Source organism: Notamacropus eugenii, chromosome 6 (assembly GCF_028372415.1).
Source record: "Notamacropus eugenii isolate mMacEug1 chromosome 6, mMacEug1.pri_v2, whole genome shotgun sequence".
In the NCBI taxonomy this organism is placed as follows: Eukaryota; Metazoa; Chordata; class Mammalia; order Diprotodontia; family Macropodidae; genus Notamacropus; species Notamacropus eugenii.
This window is the reverse complement of record NC_092877.1, coordinates 38,631,753-38,652,462: the sequence shown is the minus strand read 5'-3', so window position 1 is coordinate 38,652,462 and position 20,710 is coordinate 38,631,753. Positions and strand designations below refer to the sequence as shown.

Below are 20,710 nucleotides of genomic sequence, written 5' to 3'. Positions count from 1 at the left end.
TATTTTGTTCAGATATTATTACAAGGAGGAAAATAATGATAGCTGGACAGCGGAAGTCACTTGCTCCCAGCCTTTTAAGTCTGGGAATTTTGACTGAGATTATAGAAAATGAGGAAAGAATCCTTTATGGCTTTTGGGAGGTGTCAGTAGAACTTTGAAGTTTATGAAGTCATATGAAGTATACTTGGAAGAAACGTTAGAGGTGGTTATCCAGTGTACCTCCATTTTATAGATGGGTAAATTGAGACCTGAAGAGTTATTCAGTGGACAAGTGGCAGCACAAAAGATCAAAGCTGGAAACAACCTAAGACATTGTCTAGTGCATTCTATAGATGAGAGATCTGCGTTCTAGGGGGAGAGATTTACTTTTCATGGAGAGCTAGTAGAAAAAGCAACTCTATAGTAATAAAAATAGCTAGAATTTACATAGAGCATTAAGGTTTGCAAAGTGTTTTACATGTTATTCTTTATTAGATCCTCACAACAACCCTGGTAGGAAGGTGCTATTATTATCCCCAATTGATAGATGAGGAAATAAAGCCTGAAAAGGATAAATGATTTGCTCAGTCACACAGGTAAACAAGTATCTGAGGCAGGATTTGAACTCAGGTCTGTCTGACTACAAATCCAGTGTTCCATCCAATGCACCACTTAGCTACCTCTATGACTATGAGTTGCCAATCAGGTTCTGATCTGCCCTGATAAAAGGGCTTTACATTAGTCATTCTCTATACCAATAAAATCAAAGGTCCAAAAAAGGGTCATATATAAAAACGAAAGGTCATATTTAAAAGTTCAAAAGAAAACAGGAGTGGTACCATGAGATTAGAGAAGAACAAATTCTAATTTTCTATAAAACAATAATAATCATTACAATAATATTTATAAGGAAAGAGCATAGATTGCAAAGTACGGGCATGATGGAAAATTCTAGAATGGAACTTTAAAGTGAAAGTAAACATTTAGAAAGGAAAGCAGTGAGTAAAAAGAGGCATCCAGTTTTCATCAAGAACAGGTCATGCTAGACCAACCTCATTTCCTTTTTTGACAGGATTTGTAAACTCTTAGATGAGGAGAATGCTACAGATAGAGTTTACTTGGATTTCAGCAAAGCTTTTGATAAAGCATATCATTTTTATTTTTGTGGAGAAGATAGAAATATGTGAATTAGTTGGAAATATATTTAGACTGATTCAAAATTGGTTGGATGGCCAAACTCAAAGAGAAGTTGTTAAGTGTTTAATGTCACCATGACCAGAGGTCAACAGTGGAATGTCCCAGAGATCTGTGTTTGGTTTTGTGCTATTTAATATTTTTATTAATGACTTGAATAAAGGCATTGATGCTATTGGTGAGCTAACAAATGTTTAACAACTAGTTCTTGGAGAGGGTGGGTGAGAGAAAAATGCATACACAACCATTTTAAGTTTAATCTCTGTTATTAACATTTTCCTCCTCTTTCTAGAAATCAACAAAACAATAAGTCAAACCATATTTGTAGAATGTGCTGATTTATGAGGTGCAGATGTTCACATGGAACATTTAACATTCGGCTCTCAGAAGATGGTATGAGCTGGCTCCAGCATACCCTTGCACTGCTGCCATGCCTTATTTGCCGATGACATAAATTCACAAATATTAGGAGACCAAACATACATATTATAGAGTCAGGACCCAAGAAGATCTTAAGAAACTAGAGCACTGAGTTACATCAAAAAAGAGGAAATTCTTTTAAGGTTACACTTGGGTGCAAAAAAAATCATCTTGCCCAAAACAAGATGGGGGAAGCATGGCTAGACAGCATTTGTTCTGAAAACAATCTTGGGCTTTTAATAGATTGCAAATACAATATGGATCAACAGCATAATATCAGTCCTCCTAAATGCATCCATTCCATACTGAAAGCTGAGAGAAATCATTATTTCTCTCGTATTAATAACTAATCATTGAATCAGGACCAAGAATTTTTCCCCTTTTCTGCTTCCTCATCCAGAAATGAACTGGTGGGGGAAATTTTAGGCAGAGATAAGATCTATTCAGACAGTAAAAGAAATTCTAAGTTTAGACTAGTGGGGGCATTCCTGCTCATTGTGCTTGCTCAGACACATCTAGGAAAATGTGAATTTCCATTTTTGTCAGACACATGATATGAAAATTGCTAAGTCTCTTTGACCAAGACCTGGGTGGTCCATGTCAGATACCTCAAGACCCTCAGTGAAATATATCCCAGCCTGTCGTTGTACTATTCATTTTCTCATTATTCATCAACCAACTGGAGTTGATTGCCATTCTCAGGGACACCTACTCTTCCAAGGGTATATAGTATAAACTGTGATGGTCTTTGACATTCAAGGGTGTCACTGATCTTTTATAATAAACATGCTAGCCTTATTAATAAAATGATCAAATTACCCAGAAACCATGTCTCTCAAACTTTTTTAATATCACAGAACCATAGTTTTCAGTTATTGGGAAGCAATAGACCCTTTGTATTCTGATCTGCTCAAGACCACATCTGTCCTATACCTTAGTCAGTTCTGGTCAATGTATACACTGGCATTGATAACTTGGAGAGTATGTAGATGACTGGGATAACAAAGGAACTTGAATTCATTCACTTGAGGCCTAGTTAAAGGAATTGGGGGTGTTTAACTTGGGGAAGAGAAAGCTAGAAGTGGAGAGAATGGAACATAACCTTCTTCAAATTTTTGTAGGACTGTCATGTGGAAGAATGAAACTCACTGGGTTTAGCCCCATGGTGCTGAACCAGAAGCAATGGTGGAACTGCAAAAGCAAATTTAGGTTTTCTTTCAGACGCGGAATGGAATGGGCTATTTCAGAAGGCAGCAAGCTCACCTCACTGAAGGCTTCCAAGCAAAGGTAGGACGAATGACCACTTGCTTGATATGTTGCAGAGGGGATTATTGTTTAGGTATGAGTCAGGAAAATGGCCTGAGGTCCCCCCCCAACTCAGAGATTCTGCAGTTTGGTGAAAAGCATGGCAAGAAGGAAGATAAGGCAGTTGTGGATAGGTATACACGTGTTCAAACACACACAGAAAATAAAAAGTGATTAGATGGTCTGAAAACCCAAAGTAGAAGCCAAATCAGGAACTATCCTGGCTTTGTGGCTCTTGAGAGAAGTGAGTTGAAAGGCACTGTGGACTATGATTTACAAATGAACCTACTAAGTAAAGGGCCTGACACACAGCAGGTAATTAATACTTACTACCTTGACTTAGGTCTTTCTGCCACAGTAGGCTGCCTCTCATGTTTGTTAATCTAATTGACCTGAACTGAGTAGAGAAGCAACGTGGTATAGTGGATAGTGCCTTGAACTTGAAGTCAAGAAGATGTGGGTTGCTATGTCCCTTCCAACGCTCATTACCTCCACGAACATGGGTAAATCACTTATCTCTCTGGTCATCAGCTTGCTCACCTACAAAATGAGGAAGGTAGGGTAAATGGCTTCCATCTCTAAATCTACAATCCTATAAACTGATTCTCATAGGATCTTCTCAGCTTTGGAAGGTAAATAATGTAAAAGCTATTTCTAATACAAATGCTATTCTAGAGGGCTATGAGTTAACTGTCATATACCTAGTGAGTGGCAGGGCCAGAACTTTAAGCCAGGGTCTCCTGACTCTAAGCTTCCATAATCTCAGAGAAAAAAAAAGATAAAGATTGATCTCTCAGTCAGAAGGCGTACAGTGTATGCAGATGTGAAAACAATGAGGGTGGTAATATTTTGCATTTCCAGAAAGGTAGTCATTAAATAATGCAATAGCCACCCTACCAGGTATTGATTAGGCATAAAAAGTCCCACTAGTGGAAAAAAAATACGTGTGTATATGAAAATTTGCAAAGCAAAGGGAAAAAACCAGTGCCTTTCACTGGGGAAAAAGCTTGCTTTTCCATCCACTTTGTCCGTGTAAGCCGGGCAATTTGTCTTGGGGCGGAAGCCCTTGTTTGGTATTCCCTGGCAGGTATATCCGGCTCCTGCAGATCCTAGCCTGGGGGCAGCCTTTTTTTTTTCTTTTTTTTTTTTTTTTTGCTTTGTGCCTAATGCTGTTTGAAGCCCGCCTGAGTGGAACTTGTGAAATTTCCAACATCACAGGAGAGGCCTGTGTTTTCCATTAACCCCTGCTTTCTGTGGTTACTTCTCAAATCCTCTCCAAGAGGCAGCAGCAGTGCCTCTGGCCAGAAAGCCATCCTTGCCCAAGATGGGTGGTGGCATGGAAGGAGCAGGAGCCCTGTGACCATGTCTCCTCCAGCCCCTGTTCTATCACTAGCTAGTTGATCTAGGACAAGCTGCTGAATTGCCTTGTCCCTCTGGGGCCTCATCTATAATAATCACAGCTCACATTTACAGAGAGCCCTAGGATTTCTTCTTAACAGCCCTAGGAGGCAGATAGATCAAGTACTTTTGTTCCCATTCTACCGATGAGGTTATTGAGGCTCTTCGAGGTTGACTTGTTCAGGATTACACAGCCACCCCAATAGGTAGGTCAGTGGTTCCCATTGAGGGTTTGTGATAATGGTCCAAGGGGGTCATGCTAAATTTTTTTTTCAATGGCAACTTAAGTAGAAAATATTTGTAAAGAGTACGTAGTATATTAAGTTATCCTGGGGTTGCATGAATTTTGCTTGTGTTTTTTGTTTGTTTTTGGTTGAAAGAGCAGAGCAAAACATTAGGAACCTTAAGAGTAGGTTATGGAAGTTTTCTTATCCCTTGTTGCCTAGATACTGCGTCCTGATTGTAAAGTCAGAGGACTGCAGGTTGGACACTGACTATCTGTGCAACTGTTTCCAAGTCACTTCACTTCTCAGGAGCTCTTTCCTAATCTGTGAAGTGGAGTTGAATTAGATGACCGCTGAGTCTTCCGGCTCTAGCTCCTGGACTAGACACGTCCTGTTGTGTGACCTTGGGCTAGACACTGAACTAGACAGTCTTTGAAGTTCATTCTAGTTTGAAAGTGATGATCCTAAGATCTAGAACTCAGAGGGGCCAAGTGAATAGCTCTTATCAGATGGCAAGCTCCTTCGGGGCAGGGATTGTCTTTTCTCTCTTTTTGTATCTCCAGCTTAGGACAGAGCCTGGCACACAGCCATCCTTTAAGAGATGTTTATTGACTGATCCCATGGCTTCTCAGGGTCCAAGTCAGCATCAAAACTCAAGCCTCCTGAATCCAAATACAGTTCACTATTCACTGCACCATCCAGCCTTCACCTGTAAAATGCAGGGGTCAGGGAAGCGGGCAATGACTTCTCTACTTAACTATAGGCAAAGCACTGGACTAGATGATTCCTCTAAATAAGATCTACAAAGTTATTCAGGCAGAGAAGGGGGAAGGGGATAAGCATCTGTTGTCCTTCAATAGTTTCAGTGATGCCTGACTCTTCGTGACCCCATTTGGGCCTTTCTTGGCAAAGATACTGGAGTGGTTTGCCATTTCCTTCTCCAGCTCATTTTACAGATGTTGAAACTGAAGCAAACAGGGTTAAGTGACTTGCCCAAGGTCACACAGTTAGTAGGTGTCTACTAATAACAAGCATTTCTATGATAGGCATTTATATTGCCCCTACTCTATGCTAGGCATTGAGCTAATTGCTTTGCAAATATTATCTCATTTGATCTTCACAACAACTCTTCAAAGTAGATGCTATTATCCCTATTTTACAGTTAAGGAAACTGAGGCAAATAGAGGGTAAGTGACTCCCAAAGTTTACCCAGCTAGTTGGGGGCAGCTAGGTGGTGCAGCAGATAGAACACCAATGCAAGAGTCAGGAGGATCTGAGTTCAAATCTCACCTCAGACACTTGACACTCACTAGCTGTGTGACCTTGGGCAAGTCCCTTAACTCCAATTGCCTCATCCTGGGTCATCTCCAGTCATCCTGATGAATATCTGGTCACTGGATTCAGATGGCTATGGAGGAAAAGTGAGGCTGGTGACCTGCACAGCCCTCTCTCACTCAAAACAAAGTCAAGTGCAAGTCATATCATCATTTCTCTGATGGCATGGTCTTCTTCAGCAATAAAGGATGAACACACACAGCTAGTTAGTGTCTGAAGTTGTATCTGGCTCAAGTCTTCCTGTCTCCAAACCCAGCACACTGGGCACCTCAATGCCCCCTTGCTGCCTAGGTGCAGGGACCAGAAGAAAACTTGATATACCTCAACACACCTGACAACTACTTTCAAGAGATTCAGATTTCTAGAGTTATTTGTGTTAGAGACTAAAGAGACCTTAGAGGTAACCTAATCCAATCCTCTCATCTTACAGATGACAACAATGAGGTCCAGAGAGGTCAAATAAATTGTCCAAGGGGACACAGAGAGGCAATAAATGAGCCATGTATGTCTAAAGCAAACCCTGGTGCCATGTTACTACTCCTGACCTAAGTAGTATGGCAGATAAAGTGTTGGGCTTATAGATAGGAAGGCCTGAGCTCAAAGCTTATCTCAGACACTTAGTAGTTGGGTGACCCTGGGCAAGCCTCAGACTTGGTTCTCTAGTCTCTAGAAGAGGGATGGTGGACAAGTTGGTCTTTGAGGTCCCTTGCCATCCTCCATGTGTGGCCTAGGTTTTGCCACTATTATCCTGTTCTAGTGATCATGTCAAAGAGAGGAAGTGAACCAGTAATGAAGAGAGACACCATAAGTTTGAAAGAAAGTTTCTCAAGAGAAACGCATGCACAGCTCAGAGTCACAGAGCCTTCCAGATAGAAGGGTCCTCAGACAAAGGGTCACAAGATCATAGGCCGAGAACAGGAAGAGATCTCAGAAGGCTTTGAGTTTACTTAGAGATGAGAAGTCTGAGGCCCAAGGTTAAGTGATTTGCCTAAAGTCATCACCTACCTCCCTTTCCATTGATTGAGGTCCAGAGAGAAGAAGAAATTTGCCTAAGGTCAAATACTAAATGTGTAGTCTTATGGATAAATGGAAATATCTATATGGTGTCATGGAAAGAGCAAACTCAGAGAGCTTATTCTCTATGCTACCTTGAGGAGTTAACCTCAGTTTTTTTTATCTGTAAAATGGGATTAATAATATTTACTTACAGTTGGGTTCAATTGATAACCACCAATGTCATCATCGTTGCTGTAGTCCTCCTCCTCTTCTCCTCTTCCTCTTCTTCCCTCTTCTTCCTCTTCTTCCTGCTCCTCCTCCTCCTGGACTGAACCTCCATTATCTCTTCTCTACAATGGGTGAAATAATCCTCATATGATCCCATAAACTTTGACACACTATAGAAACAGAAGTTGTTGTTAATTATCATCATCTTTATTATCATTACAAACCAAAACGGATCCAGCAGGGCTCACCAGAAAGTTTATTCAAAGAACTTGCCCCTGAAGTTAATGTATTTTTAGGTGCCATGAAGCCTTTGCCTAATGGGGAGTGCTCTGAGAGCCAGACCTACTTGGCATGCTCGGCAGCCTCCTGCTTCTGCTTTAAGATTCGCTGCCGATCGCTTTTGGCAGTCCCCAAAGAGGGAGCTCTTTCCACTAACAAAATACAAAATGCAAAATTAATAAAAAGACCCTTTGAAACTGACAAATGTGCCTCGGGCAAACTATCTGCCCAGCAGCTGGTTAAAATTTAATCAGTTTTTTTTTTTTTTTCCAGCCGGGATGGCTCTTGAACGGGGCTCCCCAGCCCAAGTGTGGTCAAAGTTTGTCAGACAAGAAATAATGGCCAAGGCCTTTTAATTCAGCAAATAAGGAGCAGATGCTTTTAAAATCTACGCAACAGTCGAGGAGCTAATTGTCTGGGTTTCGACAATGCCTGTTAATTCTTTCATAATTTCCCACTGCCTTTTCATGTAGACCCAAAATTAGCACCATAAACTCTGTGGTGAGTTGGAATATTGACTGAGGTTTATGGGCCCCGCAATTAAACTGTGGCTTTTCAAGGACTCGTCTGAGGCCTGAAAGAGAGACAGACAAACAGAAGGAGTTAGACAGAGAGACTTGCAGAACAAGAGACAGACAGGCATATATATGCAAAGACAGAGAGAGACAGGGACGTAGAGGCAAACACTCAGAGACAAAAAGAGACAGGTCAGAAAGAAACAGAGACAGACAGTGAAAGGAGGGAGGGAGGGAAGAGAGCACTGGGATTGCCTTTCTGCAAACTGCAGAAAGGTGCCACAGCTATTCTTTTCTCTCCTTACCAAAGTTTAAGGTATTTTTGCCCTATGACATGTGAAGTCACCGTGCATACAGCCCCTTTGAAATAGCTTCCTTTATCACCATTATCATCATCACCATCAGCAGCAGCAACTTCATCCTCATAATACTAACTAGCGCATATATAAAACTTGAAGGTTTGCAAAATTCTTTATCCACACCACCTCATTCGAACCTCATGACAACTCTATAAGGTTGATGCTAGTACCGTCCCATGAGATTTAGAGAGGCTACCCAGCCCATCTGCTAATTCTCTGAGGTCTTACTGACTTTAGGTCTAGTGCTCTATCCCTCGTACTAGTTAGATACCTCAAGGCCTCCCCATCCCCTTTGCATGGAAAAGATAGGAGATTCAGTAAGGGCCCATCATCAGGTAGGCAGGCCAGGCATTCCAACCAAGATGGTTTGTTGCTGTTGTTTGGCTTTCGTTCTGGAAGAGGACTATGACATCAGGGAGGTGATGCCATGACATGCAAGTGTTGGGTTTAAGTGAGGCAGGGCTCTGTAAAGTCACCAGCCTCACTTTCTACTCCAGAGTCATCTGGGTCCAGTGGCAAGATATAGGTCAAGACAACTGGAGATGGCCCTGCACCCAGGATAGGAGCTGCATTGAACACCCAAGCTCTCTCTTTTCTAACATGGTCAACCACCTAAACACAACTGCCCAAAAGCAAGATACTCCATTTGGAGACAGATATTAAACAGAGTCTTCTGAATGAGGGAATGATCATTTTGGTTTCTTTTACCTTGACTAAGTATACCTTAAAAAATGCTCGGTTCTAGACACCATCCATTATAAGATATCCATTCATTTTTCATTCATGTCCAACTCTTCCTGACCCCATTTGAAATTTCTTGACAAAGACACTGGATTGGTTTGCCATTTCCTTCTCCATCTCATATTACAGATGAGCAAACTGAGGCAAACAGGGTTAAGTGACTTGCCCAGGGTCACATATCCAGTAAGTGTCCAAGGACAAATTTGAACCCAGGAAAATGAGTATTCTTAACTCCAGGTTGGACACTATCCACTGTGCCATCTAACTGCCCTGTTATAAGGTAGGGGATATACAAAGAAAGACACTCAGGATGGTAATTGGATTAGAGACCAGACTAGCTGTGTAACATCAAACAGGTTTCTTAGCCTTTCTGGGACCTGGTTTCCTCTTCTCTAGAATGATGTGGCTGAACTCAGTGATACACAAAATACCCTTCCAGGTATGGATCTCTATTCCTATGAACCTATGACTGGGCCAATGTAAAGGCACCCTAAAAGATTATGGAGATATATTCTGGAGAGGACCCAACTTGCTGCAGTGATGAAGGGTTATAATAATGGAAGTCATTATTAACTGTGAATATAATAAGTAAAGAATATAAAGAAGTTTTGCTGATACAATTACATAGAACAACATTCACTGTAATTATTAGTGCTAGGGCCAACACAAACTGTCCAATACTTTCTCTAACAACCATTGGGCTTCCACCTCAGCTCACAATCTTATTTCTATGTGTTTGGCCTTTCTGAGGACACTTAACTCCACGTTCTCCTTAGGATTCACTCTTTGTTTTCAGCCTTGCCCTGGAGTTCTCTTTCCAGTTGGTAGCTGGTATTGAAGCCTTCCAGATAGGGCTATGCATATCCTTTTGGGATGGTCAAGGAAGGACCTTTGCAGTGCTTGCCTCTTAATCAAGGATCATAACCTTTTTGTGTCCTGGATCCCTTGGGAAGTCTGGGGAAGACTACAGACTCTTCTCAGAAGGATGTTTTTCAATGTATAAAATACATAAAATTACAGAGGAAAGTGATTATATCGAAATAAAGATATTTTTTCCTCAACAAAAGCCATAGACTACCTTAAGATCTATCTATAAACCCTTTAAATCTATCTATAAACCTTACGTATTCTAGGTTAAGAATCTCTGCTTAAAATTCATACAGACTTTAAAGTCTTTAGATCAATAAAACAAAGCCAAGGTCTGGAGATATTCCTGGAAGGCAACATCTTTGTCCTTTTAGTTCTGAGTCTCACTTCGCACTAAGTCTGATGTGACTAATCTAGCTTCATTCTGTCTTATGATCTGTCTGCCTCATCAGAGGTCTCTTTGCTATCCAGGTATGTGACCTGAAGCTTTTAAGCCTACTTATGGCCTCTATCCTCTGCATTTGCCCAACCAAGCTTGTGAGAACCGTTTTTCTCTCTCTGTTGCTTCATCCCCATCCCTTTCAAAGGAAGGGTACCAAGACATAGCAGCTGGTTCCCAGGTAACCTACATTTATCATTCAATTTAACTCTGACTAAAACTCACATCTATGTTTAAAAACTAAAAATTCATTTGTGAATAATATGCATAAAAAGTGTAATATTTCCAAACAAATATTAACAGTTATTCCATACTGGGCATCCCAAATGCCTTGTTTCTTAATATGTGTGGGACATCATGTATGTATATGATTCCATGTTTTACATTATGATGCTCAGGAACACTAACCTACTAGATCTCAACACTACTCATATTGCATTAATGTGACATATCCCAAAGAAGAAAATAGTGGACGCAATGCTCATTGATTAGTCATAGCAAGAAGTCATCCTTGTGCTTGGGATGCTGAAGACTGTTGATCTGCAGTGATAACAGTATCATAGGAACAATGCTGCAGACCTGGGTTTGCTCTGCTCTGCATTTGATATTAGCCACACACCCTTGGCTACTAGGCAGATGAGTGATATTTTTGAGCCTGTCATTTTTCCAGACTGGGCAATAAAACCCCCAGGAAATATTCCCTTATGACAGAGGTTCTTCCCCTTTTTTATGTATTATGGACCCTTTTGGCACTACTTACATACCTATTGTCTTCTCAAATAATGCTAAATGCACATTAATGAAATGCATGGGATTACAAGGGAAAACAATTATATTGAAGTACAGTAATCAAAAAGGACAATTTTGTTAAGAACTTCAGGGATCCCTTCCTTGGCTACTGAGACCCCTTCCTACTGCATCTGCCCACCTCAGGACTGTGCAAAGGAAAGTGTCAGGGTATATCCAAGAAGCATTTCTGCCACGCTGGGGGAAAAGGAGGAGGAGGAGGAAGAGAAGGAGGAGAACAAGGAGGAGGGGGAACATTTCCTACACAGGGATCTAAATTTCAGGAGAAAATAGTTTACAAAGTCAAAGTCAAGTTCTGCAGTCTTACCCTCAAGGTCTTCCACAATCTGACCCCTTCTCTCTTCTTCTACCTGAATCTCCCAAGTCACACAAGTGTCTTGTTTCAACTTTGGGTATGTAGATAACTGTAATTTATAATTCCAAAGAGTTGAGTTGTTAGATGGCAAAGTTGGAATAAAAAAGAAAAAAAAAAACCAAAACTCAACAATATAAATTCATCGGTGTGGAAACACCCTCCATTAATGCAGATTGCAACCCATCTGTAACGCAGCAGGTAAATCATAAGGAATCTCTTAAAGCACAAAATTCTTTTAAATTAAAACAACATAAAAATTAAAGATAAAACATTTTTAAAGCACAGAACGATTAAGTAATTTGCCCCTGGTTACACAGCTAGTAGGTGTCAGAAGTGGGATTCAATTCCTGTTCTTCTTAACTTCAAGCACAATGCTCTTTCCACTATGCCGTATCACCTCTAAGTACATTTTCATGTTCTATCTTATGTTATATACTCATAGGTCAATAAAATGTTAGACATGAAAGATAATTTAGGGATTGTGTAGCTCAATCTCTTCTTTTTACAAATACAGATAGGAATCAGAGAAGACCAAAGGGAAGGGACTTGTTCAAGATCATAGATATACTTAGGGAAAGAGGCATCCTGTGCTCTTCTCATGGTATAGGCCTACTTTGCTTTATTGCATTTTGATTTATTGTGATTTATTTGATTTGTTTTATTGCAGTGGTCTGGAACCAAACCCGCAATATCTTCAAGGTATTCTTGTACCAGAGAGCCTGACAGTCTGTTATTTCTCATTACAGACATGAACCATGAAGGCCATAGTTATGGGACTAGAGACCAGACCATTAGTGTGACTCTGGACGAATCACTTCATCTCAATGGACTTCAGCTTCCTTCATGAATAAAATTATGGAATGATACTCAGTTGCTCCCAAAGTTCCTTCAGGCTCTACATCTGGTACCCCATGATCTTATGACCATGCTAATGAATGAGAAGCTGAAAAGGTGAAGATTGTGTCTTATTCATATCCATTCCCCCCTCACTCCCAGCATAGTTCCATGTACATAGTAAGCACTCAATAAATGCTTAATGGGTAATGAATGAATGAGAAATAAGGTTAACATGGTACCTAACACAGAGTGGGGCTGGAAAGAATATTTGGCCAGATAGGTGAGAAGAATCATAGGTCATTGTGAATTTCAGCAGTTTTTAACAGAGTATCATGAGACAAAGGCCAACCAATAGGTTATGTCAGTCTCAAGGCAAGAACAGAACCCTATAAGAGAGTAAGTCCAGGTTGGCTAATGCTCTAGCAAGATCCTCCTAATAACTGGGATAGTGAATGGCTACCTGCTCAGCTTAGCCCCAGAGTAGATATTCTTAGGTCTTGGCTATTAAAGAGTAAGCCTGTCTTCACTAGGCAGCTAAGTGGTGCAGTGGATAGAATGCCAGGAGTCAGGAAGATGCATCTTCCTGAGTTCAAATCTGGCCTCATATCATTATAAGCTGGGGGACTCTGGGCAAATCACTTAACTTTATTTGTGTCAGTTTACTCCTCCCAAAAATTAGCTGGAGAAGGAAGTGGCAAACCATTCCAGTATCTTTGCCAAGAAAACCTCAAATGGGTAACAGACTTGGATATGACTAAACAATAGCCTATGCTGACTGAATTTGAAGGGGACAGCCTCATCCTCTAGGTAGACTAGGAAATATGTAGTAGAATCTGTATTCCTTCCCCAACTTACCCGTCTTGGGCTTCATTGAGTGGGCAGACCTCAGACCAATAAAACTTAACTTTACCTTTCATCATCATAACTTCTATTGTTAATGATTCCCTATGGGGTCAGTCATAGAGAACATAGTTGGGGTAGGGGGAGGAGGAGGAGAAGAAGGAGAACAGTAAAGAGGACACTTCAAGAGGACACCTTCAAATTGACACAATAGAAACAGACAAAGTCATAGAGGGTCAACTTAGCTACAAGCTCTCGATCATGAAGAAAGAAAGCTATACATTCATTATCCTGGGATTCCAGGGCCACCTAGATTATAAAAGTTCAGAAAAAAATGGTTTGAATGATAAAACTGTGATTCATATATATGTGTATAATGTGTGTGTGTATGTATGTATATGTATGTAAGTACATACATATATATAAATGTAGATATAGATATATGGATATAGACACTGACATACATCTCAGAAGGCTAGAACTTAATGAGGCCAAATCTAATGAGGTAAGACCTAACATGATAAAATTAAATCAGGATCAATGTGAAGTTCTACTTTGCGGCCCCCAAAATCAGTCCCTACCATGCTATTCTTTGACACAACTATAGAATGTTTTTTGTGAAATAGATTCACTTGTGTTTGTATGAGCAATCAAAGAGGGAAGAAGGGAATATAGAAGTTATTGGTAAGTTGCTATTGATAATGTATGTTTATATTTTTACTTAATCACTTTACTATAATGTTCCACTTTTCTTTTAAGTAGGTTAAATCACCATAAATATTACTCTAAAGGAAAAAATAAAAAAAATAACTTCACTGAATTTTAGATTTAGAACTGAAAAGAACCTCTTACATTATAGATGAAGAAACCAAGGGATGGAGTCAAGATGGTGGAGTAGAAAGACACATGCACTCTAGCTCTTCCCCCACAGCCCATAAAATATCTGTAAAGAAAGACTCTCAACAAATTCTAGAGCAGCAGAAGCCACAGAACAATGGAGTGGAGATTCCCAGCCTAGGGTGATTTGGAAGGCCAGCAGGAAAAGTCTGTTGCACTGGATGTGGAGCAGAGCCTAGCCCAGCCATGGCACTTGGAGGAGCAGGACCCAAACAGGCTTTGGGGACAGAATCCCCAGCAGCAGCAGCGGTTCACAGATCCCTTAACCCACAGGTGCCAAAGGTCAGTGAGAGGGCTTTTTCAACCAGAGGGAGAAGGGAGCAGGGTCCTCCCCAGCCCCAGGCCACAGCAGGAGTGGCAGCAGCAGTGGGTGAGAGGTGGCTATGGAGGCCAGGGTCCATGGTTGGAGCAGCTCAACTTAAAGCCCTTGGGGGAACTAATCTGAATCTCAGCCCTGAGCACAGTCCTGGGGAATGGTGGAGCTGGAGGCCCCTCAGAAGTAAACTCCTCTCCCTTGATTGTACCACCTTGGAGGAACTGAGAACTTACAAGTCCCCAGAGTATACCCTACTCTTGACAAAGGACCCAAAAGTCATTAATTGGTTGGAAAAATTCCCAGAAAAGGGAAAAAAATAAGACTAAAAAAAGTTACTTTCTTGGTGAACAGGTGTTCTCTCTCATCTTTTTGGAAGAAGAAGAATAATGTTTACCATCAGAGGAAGACATAAAGGCAAGGCTTCTGCATCCAAAACCTCCAAAATAAATATGTAACAGTCCCAGGTCATGGAAGAGCTCAAAAAGAATTTTGAAAATCAAGTAAGAGAGATGGAGGAAAAATTGGGAAGAGAAATGAGAGAGATGCAAGAAAATCATGAAAAGCTAGTCAACAGCTTGGTAAAGGAGACACAAAAAATGTTGAAGAAAATAACACCTTTAAAAATAGGCTAACTCAATTGGCAAAAGAGGTCCAAAAAGCCAATGAGGAGAAGAATGCTTTAAAAAGCAGAATTAGCCAAATGGAAAAGGAGGTTCAAAAGCTCACTGGAGAAAATAGTTCTTTAAAAATTAGAATGGAACAAATGGAAGCTAATGACTTTAATGAGAAACCAGAAAATTACCAAAAAATGAAAAGAACAAAAAAATGGAGGACAATGTGAAATATCTCATTGGAACAACAACTGACCTGGAAAACAGATCCAAGAGAGAGACAATTTAAAAATTATGGGGCTATCTGAAAGCCATGAACAAAAAAAGAGCCTAAACATCATCTCTCATGAAATTATCAAGGAAAACTGCCCTGAGATTCTAGAACCAGAGGGCAAAATAAATATTGAAAGAATCCACTGATCACCTCCTGAAAGAGATCCAAAGAGAGAAACTCCTATAAATATTATAGCCAAATTCCAGAGTTCCCAGGTCAAGGAGAAAATATTGCAAGCAGCTAAAAAGAAACAATTCAAGTATTGTAGAAATACAATCAGAATAACACATGTGCTAGCAGTTTCTACAATAAGGAATTGAGGAGCTTGGAGTATGATATTCCAGAAGTCAAAGAAACTAGGATTAAAACCAAGAATTACCTACCCAGCAAAACTGAGTATAATACTTCAGGGGAAAAAATGTCCTCAATGAAATAGAGGACTTTCAAGCATTCTTGATGAAAAGACCAGAGCTGAAAAGAAAATTTGACTTTAAAACAAAAGAATTAAGAGAAACATGAAAAGGTAAACAGGAAAGAGAAATCACAAGGGACTTACTAAAGTTTAATTGTTTACATTCTTATATGGAAAGATAATATTTGTAACTCTTGAAACTTTTCTTAGTATCTGGGTGTTGGAGGGATTGTACATACACATATGTATATTGTGTGTGTGTGTGTGTGTGTGTGTGTGTGTGTGTGTATAAATATATATATATATATATATACAGAGAGAGAGAGTGAGCACAGGGTGAGTTAAATAGGAAGGGATCATATCTAAAAAAATAAAATTAAGGGATGAGAGAGGAATATATTAGAAGGAAAAAGGGAGAAATGGAATGGGGCAAATTATCTCTCATAGAAGAGGCAAGAAAAAGCTTTTCCAATGTAGGGGAAAAGGGGGGAGGTGAGAGGGGAAAAAGTGAGCTTACTCTCATCACATTTGGCTCAAGGAAGGAATAACATGCACATTCAATTTGGTATGAAAATCTATCTTACACTCCAGGAAAGTAGGGGAAAAGGGGATAAGCAGGGTGGGGGGGATGATGAAAGGGAGGGCAAATGGGAAGAGGAAGCAATTAGAAGTAAAAGCTCTTGGTAGGGACAAGGTTAAAAGAGAGAATAGAAGAAATGTGGGACAGGATAGGATGGAGAGAAATATAATTAGTCTTACACAATATGACTATTATGGAACTCATTTGTAGAACTACTCATTTATAGCCTATATTGAATTTCTTGCCTTCTCAGTGGGGATAGGTGGGGAGGGAGGAAGGAAGAGAAGTTGGAACCCAAAGTTTTAGGAACAAATGTTGAGAATTGTTTTTGTGTACAACTGGGAAATAAGAAATACATGTAATGGGGTATAGAAATTTATCTTGTCCTACAGGACAAGAGAGAAGATGGGGATAAGAGAGGGGTGAGAGTTTAGAAGGGAGGGCATATTGGTGGAAGGGGCAATCAGAATGCAAGGTATTATGGGTGTGGGGAGGGGAGATGGGGAGAAAATTTAGAACCCCAAATTTTGTGGAAATGAATATTAAAAACTAAAAACAAATAAATAAACATTAAATAAAAAGAAACCAAACCTAGAGTGGTTAAGTGAGTTGCCCAAAGTCAGTTGGGTCAGTAGTTCCCAAACTGTTTTGATCATTCACCCCCAGACAGGAAAAAATGTTAAATGTGCACCCCTAATATGTGCAATTTACTTTTTTATAAATTATATACTTGTATTCTATTAAGTGATATAGCATAGGGCATAAAGAGGTGACCTCAGAACTAAGAAGATTTACCCTCAGGTCCTATCTCTGACACATACTGGGCTGTATGACCCTGGGCAAGTCACTTAACCCCTCAGTGATCTAGGCCAGAAGCATCAAACTTAAGGTCCATGAGTGCACGTGATCCACAATACTCCCCAGAAAATATTTGACAACATAAGTAAAAATACAGTAAAACACAGATAATATTACATTGCAAAACTAAGTCAATATGGATCCTGAAAGGATCCTTAGGTTCGGATTAGTGGCCCCTGTTTCTATGTGACTTTGACACAACTACTATAGAATCTAAGTATAGAGGAGGTGCTGGCCTGCATGGTTAGAGGGAGCTTCCTCAATTGGGAAGTCTCTATGCCAATGAAATCTCAAGTGCAATCTCTATCCAGACTCTCTCCTAGACTTTTACTATTGTACCAACAACTGTGTACATTATAAAGCTTACATAAAAATAATTTTAAAAAGAATTGGATTGTTAAAATGAAAAAATATTCTATCCTAGAGTCAATAGGGAGCCACTGAAGTTTCTTGAGTAGAGGAGTGTCAGCATTAGACCTTCATTTGAAGAAAATTGCTTTGGCAGCTGTAAGGAGAGTGGATTGGAGAGGGGAGAGGCTTGATGCAGGAAGATCCATTAGAAGGTTTTTACAGTGGTCTAGTCATGGGGCAGCTAGGTGGTGTCATAGATAGAGCACCAAGTCTGGAGTCAGGAAGTGCTGAGTTCAGATCGGGCCTCAGATACTTACTGGCTACTCTGTGACCCTGCGAAAGTCACTTAACCCTTGCCTCAGTTTGCTCATCTGTAAAATGAGCTGGAGAATGAGATAGCAAATCACTCCAGTATTTTTGTCAGGAACACCCCAAATAGTGTCATGAAGATGAGTTGAAATGGAGTTTCAGACATGACTGAATTAACTGAACAACAATGCAGTCACTCAAGAAAAGGGTAGGAGGGTGGTGGCATTGTAAGTTAAAATGGCTCCTGTGCAGCTGCCTCTGTGGGTGCCTAGGCAGAGGTGAGGTTACAATTGCCCTGATACAGAACAGGGTAGGTTAGGAACTGGAACAGAGGACAGAGGAGAAGAGGAGTGTTGGGAATCAGGATGGGTTGTTGTTCATCCTTTGTTTCCAAAGAGAACCAATGACATCACAAGGTGATACCTTGACTTGCTGGTGAATTGGATTGAAGTGAGACAGAGTGTGGTTGTGTTGGAGTGGCTGTCTCGGGGAAAGTAGAATTCCACTCACCTTCCCACCTTCAGATTGACTAAACCCACACTCAGGGACAAGTCATGGCCCTCCAGATAATCCTGCTCCTACTTTGAAGATTACTGATGCAGGTTATAAGCAAAAGAGTCAGAATTTGAACTCAGGCCCTCAAACTCCAAATTCTGCATTCTTTCTATTTTATCAAATTAATTCAAGAAGAAAATTATATACCTAGAAAATAGTGAGCATGAAAAACAATATCTTTAGTGGACTTTCAGAGTAACTAACAAAGTAGCAAAAGAACTAAATATATTTTAGTCTGTATTGGCACAAATAGGGTCAGACAAAGGGTGGTGATGGTCCCTATATCCTCTACTGAAGAGTTTTGTTCAAAAACACAAGTGTTTTTGGTGCCATATTAGCATTCGGGAAGATTTAAGCAATCTCAAATATATCCAGATGAAGTCAACCAAGACAGTGAACCTGCTGAAGACCCTAGTATGTGAAGAGCAGTTGGAGGAAGATGTAGGGGAACCTGACACCATTTTCCTAGTATCTGCTAAATAAAGAGGGGTTCAGCTAGATCAGCTTGAGCAAACAAAGTAGAATTGGGAGCAGCAGTTAGAGATGGAAGAGAATTACAATGAAGTCAATTCAGTCCAATATCAGAAAACATGTTCCGATAATCAGAACTGTCTGACAACAAAATGGGTTGACTTGTGAGGTGGTGAGTTCCTTGTCACATAAAATGTTGAAACAGAATGTGGAGGCGGCCACTTGTGTGAAATACTGTTAAAGAGATCTGAGTTTGAACAAGATGGTCTCTAAACTCTCCTCCAGCAATGGCTTTCTGTCCTGTCTGGCAGATTGGAGCTCCTAGGACTTCTGAAACTCACGCCATTACCATTACCACCACCACCTCCCCCACCACTACCACCACCACCACCCCTGCCAGCTACCTCCTACACGTGCTAAAGGTACTGGAACCTTCCTGCCTTTTCACATGTTGTTGCTTTTTCTTGGACTCTAAATGGTCACTGGTCATCTTTGAAAAGCCTTGTGCTGGCTCTGCTTAGTGCTGGAATGCTGTTCCACCCACGCATTTGGGGAGGCTCCATATCTCCTAGGACTTTTTTTCTTACATTTCAGATAGAAACCCCATAACTTCATTTATATTGCAGAATGAATATGAAAAATCAAAGAGAAAAACAGGGAAAGCCAGGCCACCCCCATGTCTCCAGAGCCACCTTTGGCTCTGTCTAAAATAATAGCATTTCTATACTATTTTCAGTTTTACAAAGGACTTTCTTCACAACAGCAGATTTGGGCAATGAGTATTATCTCACAGGGCTTCTGTTTTTCTTTTTCTAGAGGCTGGTACGTCATGCAAAGGACAGAGTGATGAACCTAGAGTTAGGACACTTAGTAGCTGTGTGGTCTTGAAAAAGTCCCCTGACTTCTGTCTGCCTCAGTTTCCTCAATTGTAAAGTGGAGATAATAATAGCACCTACTTTCCAGGGATGTTGTGAGGATCAGATGACGTAATAATAAAGCACTCAGCATAGTGCCTGGCACACTGTAGGGTCATAATAGATGCTTGTTTCTTTCCTTCCTTTCCCAGTGGGAGAAATCGAAAACATTTTCATTGACTGATTTTAAAAGTATTGCTATTCCCATTTTAAAGATGGCTTAGAATGAGGTAGAGACTTTCCTACAGTAAGTACCCTGACTTTGAGGACAAATCTCCTCATTCCAAATCCAGCTTGCTTTCCATTGCACTAAGCAATTATGTTCCTCAACATGGGCATGGCAGGAGAGAAAAGTGAATAAGAAAAGACTATCACTAAATCTCAGGTTGTCAGGACTCAATGGGCAGTTTCTCTGGAGTAAGAGGGCAGAGGATTTCTTGGTACCAGGGCTTCAATAAAGAAGTCTTTGTACTGAAGAGTCATCTCAGATCTCCTCCCCCATCATCCACATCTCTACCCCTTGCCTACCTCAACACACACAGCACTTAGTGCCTCTAAATAAGGTGTCTTTCCATCCTGTTTGTAGCCTCATCTGGCCTTCAGGGATCTTCTGTGAACTGTGAGATGTCTCTCAGAGATTTACAAGGGAAGATGCTATTGACCTTGGCTCATCCAACCAAGTGCGTGACTTGGTCTCATGTAACAATGGAATGGACTTTATGAATCTCCTCTCTGGCTCCCCAGTGCAGTAACTAGAGCCAACCCCTAAAGCCAACTGGAAAAGTCATTATCACTTCATAACCCCATTTACCATGTGTTCGAAAGCAGACTGCCCATGCCCCTCCCTTGAGCTCCTGGAAGAGGATGTGAGGAAATCACAGGATGTTTTCTTGGTACACTGCATGTCCAACATTAACCCTGGGAGGCACTTGCACTCCATCCAGCTTCACCAAAGCTGCCAATCCTTGGCTAAGTCTTCCCTCTAAGGACTAGGTTATGGCTTTGGGGAAGGGAGGAGAGTGAGTGTAGATAATCCAGAATCTT

General features: G+C 40.6%; 1 long non-coding RNA gene across 1 annotated transcript; it reads right to left on the bottom strand.

The window, feature by feature from the left end:
- Positions 1-2,014: 2,014 nt before the first annotated feature.
- Positions 2,015-11,485, bottom strand: LOC140512794 (uncharacterized). Its single transcript, XR_011969919.1, has 3 exons — positions 11,394-11,485; positions 7,064-7,201; positions 2,015-3,438 (listed from the first exon to the last, which is right to left on the bottom strand). It is a non-coding gene; the product is annotated as an uncharacterized lncRNA (long non-coding RNA).
- Between the last annotated feature and the right edge of the window lie 9,225 nt (positions 11,486-20,710).